Here is a 13,474-nt window from a genome sequence, read left to right as displayed (position 1 = left end):
ACTTGCAACTGAGAGGATAACAGAGCAGTGCTTAGTTGGGGTTACAACATTATTTCAGAATGAGTTTTTACTCAAACGAATTGGAGATTTTAAACATTATTTCCCCTCACCAACCAACAAAGAAAAAAACACACCTTCTGATATTCCACACAACAGCAAAACATGGAGCTGCATCAGATCGTAGTGGTGCTCTTACCGAGTTCTTCCACGACTGATGTTGCTAAACATAATTGAAAATGTTTCGGGGTACTGTCCAGTGTGCAGCAAAAGATGGAGAAGATGATGGAGATGATGGCTGTGAAACTGGATGTGCTGACTGAGGCGGTCGAGGACATAAGAGGCCAATTGGCAGCGGGAGCAGTAACAGCAGCAACTCCACACACTCCAAAGACTCCACGGCATATTCCTAAGGCCCTATCTGTAAATTATACACTAAGCCTTTTTTTGTTGTACTCTGTTTTATGATCTGATCAAAACAGATATAACGACTACCTATGCATGTTCATACACTATTACTTAAGTGTGAAAAGGTATTTAATGTTTAAAAACATGTAGAAAAATGCAATAGATTATTGCTCCATGACAGGAAATTGCGCTGTTACAGCAGTAAGCACAATTAAACGAAACCAGGAGCCATACACAATATTGCACATGTGAAATGTTGCCTGTTTGAACAACAGTTTGAGATTATTAATATAGATGTTCTGATGGCTGCTACATTCAGTTCTTCACTGGCGAGGTATCAATCTGAAGTTCCCTGACATCAAATATGTCTATAACAAAAACTTTAGACAGAAATAATAAGCACTGCAATGAGGTGCAGACTTCTTTATTGACCTCCTTGTTTTGTTCACAGAAAGTTTTCTCACAATCTAACTTTACTCCGTCTGTGGCTTTTTTAGCGTGAGGTGAAAAGGATCCACAGCAGTCTGGAGGGTGGACTCAAATACAGGGAAAATGAGAGGTAAGACCTTTATTACAATGTAATAGTCTTTCATCTATTGATTACAAGATTGATGACATACACTTTTTGCTCAGAGGGTGCAGCATCATCACCTTCTAGTGGTTATTTATTCATCAGACATTTTTCTGATGATGCTTTAGTTCATCTTAAATTGACTCAGGAACAAAAAATGGCACTTTTTAAAAAAAAAAAGGCAGTCAGACCTCACCAACAATTTTTCAGAGAAGCTTTTTTATATAAGTCGTGTTTTATGTTGCTTAGTTTTTCTGATTTCTGAAATGTAATCCGCAGGTTCACGTCTGAGCACAACAACGTGGTCTCACAGACAATTAGGGATGAGGAGGAATACGACTCCTCTTTGATAAGAAGTAAGTTCTGATTTTAAAACTGGTTTAACCCCCTGAGACCGTGGCTTTATTTTTTTGTGCATTTTGATTTTTTTTCATGATGTTTGAAAAGAGTATGCGCATAATAACTATGTTAATACATTTTGTCTTGCTGTTTCTGAGGAAAAACATGTCGTCGTTTGCGGACAATGGGTCAGTGTTAATATATAAAAGTAGAAAGCTACCACTGTGCAACAAAGTGTGAGGCTCCTGTTTACTTCCACTAAAAGACTACCGCTGAGTGTGAAATGCAACAGAACAGTTGTTTTGATAGCAGGTTCAGGAAAACGTTGTGGTCCACACTTCATGAGACTTTCCTGCGCAGCCCTTTTTCGGTCCAAATATTTCTCTCCCCAAAGAACTGGTTGAAAAGGTCGTCACATATTGATGTGTCACTTTTTGTGTTCATAGGAGCCTGCAACAGATACTTTGAGAACCTCAAGAGGGAATCTAAGTTGATTGAGGACAACAAAATGAAAGAGGACCGGAGGTCCAAAGCTCTCAACAACAGAAGGCACAGGGTGAGTTGACTTTTTCTTTTTTCTTTTTTTTTAAAGATCCTTCGAATGCAAAAGAGATCTCTGATTTGCTTTTGTGTCACATTACAGTGTTGTAGATAGTCTGCAGTGTTATCTCTGGATACAATAACTGAAATATGTTGTTTGAACTGTGCATATCTGGTAATGCAGAAGAAAAAACTTTTAATGTATTTTTTAATGTGTACATTTAAAAAGTGTTCTCATTGACCTATGGCTGTCATCATTATCAAGAGTAATATCTAACAAACGTTTTCTGTTCTCTGTTTAAGCTTTTAAATATGCGGCGATCTGTTGCTCGTTCCATTTTAACTGAGGAGGAGTACAAATACCTTGAAGGGGTGCCTGCATGCCTGATGAGCGACGAGGAGACGGACACGGAACACAAAGGAACATGGAAAGTGTACCCACCTGAATGGAGGGCAACAGAACTCTCAAACATTTTAGATAAGTGCCAGAGCAAACTTGTCGAGCAACAAAAAAACTCCTGCAGGATGGTACACCGCAGAGTGCCCAGTGGCACATGCAGCATGAGGCAGCCTCCAAGAAGCATCTACAATGTTTATTTGAAATTAAACTGTTTGTGTGTAAATAAAAAAAAAGAATTCTTTAAAAATTCTTGGTCTGATATATTTTCATTCATATGTGCAGTTACGTGGTTGTGAAACACCAGATTAGACTACTTTATAAACTTTAATAGTACTGATAGTTCATAAATGCTTATTGGAATGATAATGTGTTTATCCGTCCAGCTACTGATTTGTACAACATGTTGATGGTATAGAAACCAAAATTAAAGACTGTCACAGTTAAATTATGATTGTGATGTAGAACATTGGCTGAGTGATCTTAAAATGTCTGATGAAGAAGATCTTAGAAGATAAGATCATTTAAGATGGCTTATACCTTTACATGAAGGTCTAAATGCCATATTTCACAATGAAGAGAACTAGTACGTGCTGTCCATATACGGGTATATCTGAAAACAATCCACCAGGTATGCAATGCAAATTTTCCCATATATTTGTCCCTATATGTGACGTATACGGACATATCACCGCATCGGATTGTACCGCACAGTCAGAGAGCTTCAAGGAATGGGTTTCCATGGCCGAGGAGCTGCATCCAAGCTATACCAAGTGCAATGCAAAGCACACTGCCACTGGACTCTAGCAGTGGAGATGTGTTCTCTGGGGGGACCAGAAGCTGGGCTTGGCCCCTTAGTTCCAGTGAAAGGAACTTTGATTGCTTCAGCATACCTGTTAACATGTGACCACATACGTCATTACGTTATATATCTTGTATAAATACAATAGTGGGAATAAAGACATTCTCTTTCCGGTTAGCTAGCAACTGATGTGAGCAGCGTGTGATTTCCTCCGTACAAATGATATAGGTTTATCCCTGCATTACTGTAGTGAGCTCTGTCAAGATGGCTGCGCCAACTGTACCAAGAGAGTTTGGACAATTTCAAGCAAAGTAAGCTGTTTTTCAGGTAGCTGCTTGTGAGCGAGGTGACAACATAATACAGGTTCCATTGTGTGTGAAAGCCTTGGTAATGATGCATGTCCACTCTAGCTTCCTTCGAGTCTCAGAGTCTTGGGGCAGCTGTCCAGATTTCAGGACAAACACTGTTTGCAGATCACAAAAGAAGAATCTAAAAAAAACAAGTAGAAGCACACCCAATTACATCGTCTGCCTGAGTCAGCCAAGTGAGTTTTAGCTCACAGTATGAGTGTACAGCACTCATGCTGCGAGTGTTACTCTGCCAAAGCAAGCTCTTGGATAAATATAAGGTGAATATTTAGGCTCCATGGAAAAAGATTAGCCTCACATGACTTACAAATGAAACACAAATGGTATTAAATGATTGTAAAGTGTCTTGTGTGTAATTTAGGGTACTAAAAAATGCCCTTACCAATCCACACACAAACAACAATCAACACACAAAAATCTTCACAATATGATGTTGTTGTACTTCCAGATTTCTAGCTTCCAACTCACCAGGTCTGATGATTTTCCCATTTGAAAGTGTGTCTTTGTGCACTGATGCACATGGATAAGCTTAAATTTGAGTGCTTCATTTGTGCGAGTCACAACATTCACTTTCACGTCACTAGACATAGGCTATACATTTTCTACAGTTTCTTTCTTTTCTGCGTTAGCCTATCTTAGTTTTAGTCAGCTTTTCTTTTAGCAGAGCTGTTTTTTAGCTGTTTGAACAAAGACCCTTAAGGGAATCTGTTTTTTTCAGCAAGTTGATTAATACTTTTTTTTATTCAGTGTTAACTCACTTTTAGTTTCAGTATCAAGTAACTTGTACAATGCACTGAAATCATGGTGTGTTTTTCCACAGTCTTTCAACATGTAAAGAGAAGACATTGCTGGCAACCCTTTAGTCTACAATGAATGTGAAAATACACTCCAAACAAAGTGAAATAACTAATGTCTAGCATTTCCTGTGTGCTAATTGTTAAATGGAGCGTTAGTTCAGCTAACGTGATGTTAGTCTACACCAGATTAATATGTCAATAAAGTTAGACATAAAAATGACACAAATGTAAATGCTCAGAAAGAGCTAGCTAGAGATTCTCCATCATATCTTCGCTCCCAAACTGCAGGTTTAGTTGTTGTTCCCAGAGTTTCCAAAAGTAGAATGGGAGGCAGAGCCTTCAGTTATCAGGCCCCTCTCTTGTGGAACCAGCTGCCAGTAAATGTCCGGGAAGCAGACACCCTTTCCACTTTTAAGATTAGGCTTAAAACTTTCCTTTTTGATAAAGCTTATGTTAGGAATGGCTCAGGTAATCCTGAAACATCCCATAGTTAAGCTGCTATAGGCTTAGACTGCTGGGGGACCTCATCTGTCACACCTTTCCTCACTTTGCTCTCTTTTCTCCCTGTTTAATTTATCAAATGATTTTATGTACATGTGACATTATTGTGGTTATTAACGTATCTTTCCCTGTTCCAACAGGTATCCTTTGAATGGTGTTATGGTGTTTTTCCCCCCTCTTTTCCCTCTTTTCTGTCTTCTCAAACCCCAGCTGGTCGAGGCGGATGGCCACCCTTCCTGAGTCTGGTTCTGCCAGAGGTTTCTTCCTGTTAAAAGGGAGTCGTTCCTTTCCACAGTCGCCACAGGCACGCTCAGGACGGGAGATTGGACTGAAGACACGTTTTGGTGCAATCTGTTGTTTTCCTTAGCTAGGATATTGTTTTTTGAATTGGCTCTACATGAATAAATTGGATTATGATGACAATGAATTGAATTCCAATTGATTTGAATTGGACTATATTATTTAAGTGCCTTGAGATGACATTTGTTGTAATTTGATGCTATATAAACAAAACTGAAAAACGGATTCTCTTTATATGAGTTTTGAAGCTGTGCTGTTGACTGAAGTGTGATAAAATGACCCTAGCATACAACTGCTTGTAGTAATTAAGCTAATGTTAGAGATAGTTATCTGTTATCAGAAAAAGAAAAGACCTGTGCACCATACTGTCAGACACATAGCTTATCTGACCAAGCCTTTGAGCACAGCACTTTAAAGGCCAAACCATCATTTGTGTCTTCATAAAAAGGGGGCAACCTACTCTGCCTACTTATGCAAACATCATTTTTACGCTGGAAAAACCTGTGAATCAACTGTCAGCCCATGGATCCCAGTTTTCTACCAGCACTTAAACATAAATAGCATATTCCACAGCTGGAGCTCTGTGCGAAGCAAAGGCCATGAAAATACTTTCAAGACTCCACATGCAAGTGTAATCTGGTGGGAGCCTATCGGGTGGTGCGTGAATATTAAGTGAACTTGGTCAAAGTAAAAATGATCAGACTCTGAAGCTGAAACAAAAAAAATTGTCAGTAGAATATTGAGATTTATTTCGGTGAACATTTGTGAAGCTGTTTGACGTGTGTTCCAAAACGCTGATGTTTGCATGACGAAAACTACACCCAAAATTATTCACAGATAATTGCTCACTCATACTTCATTTGCAGATCGTCTAATGCACAGTTGTGACCATTTTGAGACCAATTGTGACTGTGATTGGGGCACTTAATCATCCAAATATTCCAAACAAGTATCATCCCCTTTCACTTAATCACCGCATGCTTCTTCATGTGGGTAATAGTAATAAAGAAGATAAATAACCAATCAACGCATTGTGGTGTACAAGCCCCAACACTCAGGCTTCAGTCAGAGCTGTGCCAATCCTTCTTTCATCTTCATCGTCCCATGCTTTCTTTTTCTTCATGTCTTTATAACATCCTCTCATCCAGGTCCTCTCCTACTTCCACGAAGTTTCCTCTCTGCTATCATCTGATCATCGATGCTCTGAAGCAGAGAACAGCATGGAACTGAAATCCGATGGAACCTGTCTCTACTTAGTCGTGCCCTTTGCTTCCTATCAGGTGTGGAAATGCCCATATCCCCGCAGGGTCCAAGCAACCCTCTGCACAGCCTGTAGAGCATTCTCAGTAGTATTTATTTATTTTTTGTTCTCACTAATGAGCAACTGTCCAGGAAGCGGAGCACTTCCAATCACTTGTCAGAGCAGTTGTCTGCCTGCAACTCTGCTTTCTGCTGAGCAGAGTAGCTGTCAAGGTGCGTCTTTGGCCCAGAATGAAAAACAAGACCACGGCTGCCTTTAGACTGGTCCGATACACATTCAACAAGTTGTTTGCAGGGATTTTAATTTGATTGAAAAAGAGAGCCGTAGCTGAACAGAAACAGAATATCTATCCCATTAATTGGTTGCAGACCTCACAATGATGCAGTATCTCAGCTGTCTGATTTAGCCAGAGAGACTTTATTTATTTTAATATTAGGCAAAATAAACTGCCCTTTTAATCCACAACAGCATCTCCATGTTCGCAGACCCCATGGAGAGAGTGGTACAGTTTCCACTAAAAAAGCTAGTAAATGCCAACAAATGTCAGCTGATGTTTGACAACAAAAAAACCAAGTAAATGCATTTCTGTCCTAGTTCAATTTTAGAGGTGCTTTTAATCACCCTCACAGAGACTTTATGCTGGGCCTGCTAGTGATGGATGCCCATGTTGCTCTCCTGCTCTGTCTTACCCTGAGCTTTGTTGATAGATGCACTGCAGTGCTAGATTATACTCTTTTTCAGCCTGTTTTTTCTTCTTCTGTGTGCTGTGCCAATATGAACTGGCCAATAGGCTATGGCTGACAGGGGACCGTGTGGGCTGACAGATGCCTGGGCCAGAGCTGCTGAGCTGGGCTTGTGTTGACAGGAGGGCTGGGCTGGATGGATCCCTGCTCCAGGGCTAGCCGTGGGGGAGGACCAAAGAGCAGACTGGAGCCGGGGAGTGAAACTGTAATGAGAGAAACGATGTGCCAAGACTGACAGAAGAGCCACACCACCCGCTATTTCATCAATACCCAGCTCTCCTCATCTAACCTCGCCTTTTCACCCTTTTTTTTTTTTACCTCTCTGACATTTCTCCACTCTTAACAAAACACTTTTTTCCTATTTCCACTTTGTAATGCTTCTGCCTTGTTCTGCTCTCCACTCTTCTCAACCTCCTGCCTCCGGCTCTCTCCCACCCACTCACCTTTTTCCCCTTTTATCCTCAAGCTGACTGGGTGGCCTGTGTCACTAAGGTGCATCTGTATGCATGCATGTGCAAGTAGGGATCTCTGAGTTTTAGAGCAAATACACCTCCTGCCATTCGGAAAGACTCACCAATTCTTTCTCTGAAAGAACCAAACAACATGTTTCAGCAATCAATAAAGATAAAAGATCGAAATCTGCCTCACTCAAGCTTGGTGGGAAAGAACTGCCCACTACATTCCGTGCCTTTGCTGTCTACGTGCGTTTGACAGGGGGACATAACAGACGGGGGGGATGGAGATGGAGAGATTTCCAATGAGGCCAGCCAAAGGGAACAGGCAGAGAAATAAAGAAAGCACCACAGAAAGAAACTGAAGAAAGCAGCTGGAAAGAAGCAAAGCTAAAGCTGAATATCAAATTAAAGTCAGGTCATTCCTATATAGCCCTCAGAGCAATTCTTGCCCCAGATACTCACTGCAAAACAGGTTAAATGTATTTCCAGTAAGGTCTGCACTTGTCCCCCTTTGACAAGGCTGAACAGAAGAAAGCATTTTTTGACATAGCTGGTGCAATGCTGTGGCTGTGGATTCTACCCTCCAGGCTTTTATCAAGTATTTGACATAAAAAACAAAAATAAAAAAAACTACACAGCAGCACTTTCCTTACCCCACTGACACACCTGACAAACAGAAATCACTTAAGTGAAGTGACAAAGCAAGAGAGAATGAGCAAACAGTAGAAGCACATCAGCACATTGTAAGGTGCACGCAGGTGTGTTAATTCCCTATAAGCAGAAAGAAATCGGTGTCATGCCCTCGCAAATTAGAGTTGACACGGCTAGCAAACAGTAATTATTGTGATTTCAAAAGGCAGGTGTAAAGTGTCTAAAGCTTGTTTGTTAAATGTTTTTAATTAAGCCTTTATGGAGAGGAATGATGAAGGAGATACATTCCAGGTATAAACGCCTATCATTGGCTGTTTTCACACATGAACACAGGGAATTTTTTTTAGGAGGAAGTGCAAACAACTCGGTCCTGACTTTTTCTGCAGTGGGTGTTCACGTAGGCACATCACAGCGGGGGGCTTTCTGCTGGATATGCGCTTTCCCAGCTGGAAATGAGGCTGTTGAGAGCGTGCAGGGGGCAGCATGTAATGCAGAAATGACATGATGGAAATCACAGTATTTTCTTTCCAACTTCTTCAAAGTAGTAGATGAGGCTCCTTATTATGTTGATATGATTAGTATATGTATCTCTATGCATCTACTATAGTGGGGAGCAAGAAGAAAGCAGCATACAGGTTTGTAGAAAGAACAAACTCACAAGCATACACACATAAATCAGGTGCACATCGGCAGCAAATGCGCTGGAATATTTGCAGATTCGTTCGAACATTGTTTCATCCACTGATGTTCTGGAGATTTTACAAGAGTGCGGTGCAAATGTTAGGTGCAAAATATGTCGTTCTTATGTGCCATCGCTTCAAAACATCTCTCGAACATTTCAGGAGTCCAGTGTGTGTGTGACAACAGCTATTACTAGTAATTTCAACTGGAGGAACTGAATAATAATAAAAAAAGCTTGTCAAAACTATCTCTTGTCTTTCTCTCTTTCTGTTAACGACAGAGCTGTTTGTCAAGCCTTTCACCTTCCAGTCACTATCATGACGCCAGTTAGTACCCTCATCATTCCTAACACTACACCCTGAAGCCCATCCCCGGAGGGAAGGCTCCTCTTTTTTGATGGGAACATATGAGAAAACGGTTGATTTTCCCAACCCCTTACATTGTGACAAATCCTCACTTAATTCTGACAGCATGAAGTTCCACCTCAGTTGGCATGCGTCAGTGCTTAGAGCAAACCATTAATCAAGGCAAGAATGATTGTTTTGAGACTCAGCCGACCTCACTGGAGGAAATGATTAATCAAAAATGATTACAAACGGTGTGATTTGAATCTGTTTGGTGCAGGTGGGAAAGAGACAATGGTTTCCGAAGCATCTGTGACGCTCCCATGAAGATGTGCTGTGGATGTATGAGATTTCAAATCTTCACAGTTCATCAGGAGAGGGCAGTGGCAAAACACGCACCAGCGGAGAGCAACATCTGCTTCGTGATCATGCTGTACATGTCAGGGGTGCAGCAGCCCTGACATGTAACCTGTCATTCTAGCTTTGCTTGAGCCTGTTCGTCCACATTTTCAAGTCAACGCTACAACCCCAGCACAGTTTCCTCCTTCCCCTTTTCCCTGGTTGTGTTTTTTTATGCAGGGCTGGAGTGTGAGGCAGAAGTGGCTGGACTTAATGAGCCCATGACAGATGGTGCCTCATTGAGACGTAGGCTGGAGGATCTATGGTGAGGGCAGGATGCTGCTATTAAATCCCAGAAGATGCACCGTGGTGCCTTCCTCTGTCATATTTCCTCCTTTTGTCACTCTCATTCTACTTTCTTTTTTAATGTTTTCTACCCTCTGTGCCTGTTTTTGCCCTTCTCCCTCTGTCGTCAATATTCATTCTTACCCCGTAATTTCACTCTATTGCCTCTCCATCTTATCCATTACCTCTTCCCATCCCACTCTTCGCTCACTCTCCTTTTCCTTTGCCTCTTAGAAGTCCCCCATAAAGTGGGCCTGACAGCCCAGTGGAATTGTCCCCAAGTGTAAGTAGAAAATGGACAAAATAATCATAAAAAAGCATGAGATAGCATATATTGAAGGGCATTTCATCAGGATTTTCAATGCAATTTTGCTATTTTGTGTTGATGAAAGCGCGCAAGTACAGGTAAGAGTGATATTATTACTAACAGGTGCAAATTATACTCATTACTCCACAATTACAGGCAGCATAGTACCGACCTTTCCCATCCTTTTCTGTCTCTGCGCTGCTTTTCTTTCTAAAGACGTAAACTGCTCTTATTATAACGGGATGTCACATTGGGCCTCGTCTCTGAGTGTGACACCACGCAACGCCTAACCCATTTCTCTGCTCTCCGCATTTTCCTCTTGTGTGATCCATCACCGTGTTCAGCTTTAGTGCATTATAAGCACAAAGAGGCAAATCAGCTGATGATTCAGTGCCAAGGAAGAAGCGCAGAGGCAAGGAAATAAATAGAAAAATAAAAAGGCTCTTAAAAGTGCTAAAACACCCCAGACCCGGCTGCTCTATCCAGGCTGTGGAATGCAGTCTCGTAAATTCTGTCTGGAATGAAATAGGCTGAATTTGAATTTGTTGGCCAAGTACTTTATTTATGTTTCTTAAGCAAGCTTCTGATAATGTCCAAAGTAAAGTAAAACTACGAAGACCTGCACTATTTCTTCAGTGAGATTCCATGCACATATAGTGGAGCTCTGGTAAACCTCAGAAAACCATGAGCCAGGAGCTTTGCTGCTTTTTCTAACTGAAAGGCTGTTTTATTCCGCAGCCACCATTTTGAACCAAAGACACGTTTTAAATAACCACAAATTAATCAAAGGCTTTGCGCGTCTTACAATTTCCAGTGTAAGATTTAGTTTTTCCACTCCCGAGCCCTACTCAGCTTGGCTGTGTGCACGGATGAGTCTAACCAGCGCTCGACTGAGCCATCTCACAGTACCCCCGTCCTTGGCATCAACTTATTGATTGAAGTATGTCTGAGGCTGCTATGCTGTGGAGTTTGTGAGAAAACATTGTGAGACTTTCCACCACTTCTAACTGTGGGAGATCAAATCAATTAATAACATATCTTAACGGTGAATTACCCAAAATAGATGTTCTACTATTTGTTTTAGGCAAGTATCTGAGGGCATGCACAAATGCCTGACATCCCAGGTCGCAGCAACTTTTACGGCCGCTTTTACTAAATCATTAACCTCTTGGAAATATGACTTCAGGTATTAAGCATTTCTTAGATACACACATACGAAGAAATTCAGGTCCCTCTACAATGCCACAGGTCGCCTGCTAATGCAGGTCAAAATGATCTATAATGACACTCAAGGAAAACGCAAAGTCCAGAGGTCATCAACTGTATGTGATATAAAAATATGGCATCCATGAAGGTAACATTGTTACGAATGTAAAGAATGTAATTTAGCCCTAATTTAGGCCCCCAGAGATGATTATCCTTTTAATCCTATCCCAGAAACTTTGATTTCTAACACCAAATGATGTTATTGTTTTGTCGTGCTCTGTGTCTGTTAGCTTTACTTCCTGTTTTGCTTTGAAATGGTTTTTCTGAGGTTACTCCTGTAAAGTCTGCGTTCTGGCTCCTTTGATTCACACCTAGCCTAAGTTTATCTCCATCAACTATAGTGCATTTGGGATTACTTCCCTGAACTGATATATAGCTCCCAAATTTTGTTATCATTTGCAAGACGCTCTTCTTAACAACCCGCTTTGTTCTTGCTCTGCTTCCTGTCTGAATCATTGTTTGGTTTTACATTGCTTCTTCCATGTGAGCCCAGTCTTGTTCTCTGCTTCTGCCCAGTTTTGCATTCATTTGGATTATTTGTCCTTCCTCTACAACAAATCAGGAGATGACAGTATAGATATTTTAGGTTTAGTACCATAATACCAAGGATAGCATACTTCTGAACACCTAGATGAATTAAAGAGAATTTACATGAAATGCTTTCATACACACAGTAGGTGCAGGGAGCAATTTCAGAGAGTTTATGATATTGTTTTGTTACCCTGAGGTGAGACTCGTTGGTTAACGACAGCCCTACAAAAGCTTTGCACTCACAGAAGAAAGCACAGCCACATATCAAATCTTATTCTTATTTAATTGCATTGCTCAGACGGACTTGCTTCTGTGAAGGGTGACATAACAGGCCTGCTGTCATGGATTACATCATTTTATGGTGCAGCCATGGAAACAACAGAATATGTCACTGTCCCGACATGCATCACTGTAGTTATATCATTTTGTCATTTCCATGGGGTATAATTATAATTAGTTTTTTAACAGAGCCATTTGAGAACATGCAACATGAACTCAGCATGACTCCCACTGCTTTTACACAGGGCTTTTCACAGCACTTAGCACCAAGGATAACTCATCGCTCCAAGTGCTCCCTGGAGCCTCCACAAGGCTAACTAATGTTAACAACCACTGCAAGCCACAGAGGCCTTATGTATGAGAGGTTTCATTCTGTCAGTTCAAAGCTATTTTCTTAAAATGATTTCTAATTACTTATTTTATGCTGAGTTGAGTTTGTCCTGAAAGATCAGAGACGAGGAAAACCAAGGCCTTCGTGTAGTCTGATGTTGTTCTCAGAAGCCACGGTGCCCTAACATAATCCTTCAAAAAAAGGCAAGCTGTTAAAGAACCTGCCAGGCTTTTCTCATCCAGAGCACATTGCAAGATGATAATGAAGTGTAAATCTATTGATTCATTGATTCAGTCATTAGATCATTCATGCGGTAAGGCTCAGCCCAAGAAGTGATATTAGGTTCTGCTTCACAACTCATTGCTATAAAACAATGATACATTAAGACCATAATTTAGTCTCAGCAGGGGAGCCACAAATAAATGCAAATAAACGATAACCTAATCTCTGACTTGAATTACTGTTAAAGTGCGTGGCGGAAGCCTACATGGTAAACAAGTACCAGGAGATTCTCTTCGAAGACTCTTTGTTCTTACAGTAAATGGACTGTACCTGTGCAGCGCCTTTGAGCTGACTGCTCAGAGCCCTTTCATACACATCAGTAGGCATTGTGGGGTTCAGTGTCCTGTCAGAGGACGCTTTGACATGTGGGAGTCAAACCACCAAGCTTCTGATTAGGAGGCTACTGCTCTTCCACCTGAGCTACAGCCACCAGTATATGTAGCGGTACTAACTCAACCTATTCTCTTGATTAAAAGAGAGAAATAACAGGCTCTTAGACGTGCTTTTTCACCAGCTTTTTTAATTTTGAAGTTTCTGCAAATACTATTCACCAAGGTTTTTGCATCTCCCTCTTAACATGAATCAGTACATATACAGATACATGGGTGGCAAACCATTTTAGGATAGCATGATTTGGCT

At 41.0% G+C, this 13,474-nt stretch overlaps 1 protein-coding gene and 1 long non-coding RNA gene across 4 annotated transcripts in view; one reads left to right on the top strand and one right to left on the bottom strand.

The window, feature by feature from the left end:
- Positions 1-13,474, bottom strand: part of lsamp (limbic system associated membrane protein) — a 488,114-nt gene that overhangs the window by 76,814 nt on the left and 397,826 nt on the right. The window lies entirely within an intron of this gene.
- Positions 1,281-2,438, top strand: LOC140313791 (uncharacterized). Its single transcript, XR_011917089.1, has 3 exons — positions 1,281-1,332; positions 1,762-1,871; positions 2,159-2,438. It is a non-coding gene; the product is annotated as an uncharacterized lncRNA (long non-coding RNA).

Source organism: Leuresthes tenuis, unplaced genomic scaffold (assembly GCF_036924035.1).
Source record: "Leuresthes tenuis unplaced genomic scaffold, fLeuTen1.0.hap1 SCAF_9, whole genome shotgun sequence".
Classification (NCBI taxonomy): Eukaryota; Metazoa; Chordata; class Actinopteri; order Atheriniformes; family Atherinopsidae; genus Leuresthes; species Leuresthes tenuis.
This window is presented reverse-complemented; position numbering and strand designations above follow the sequence as displayed.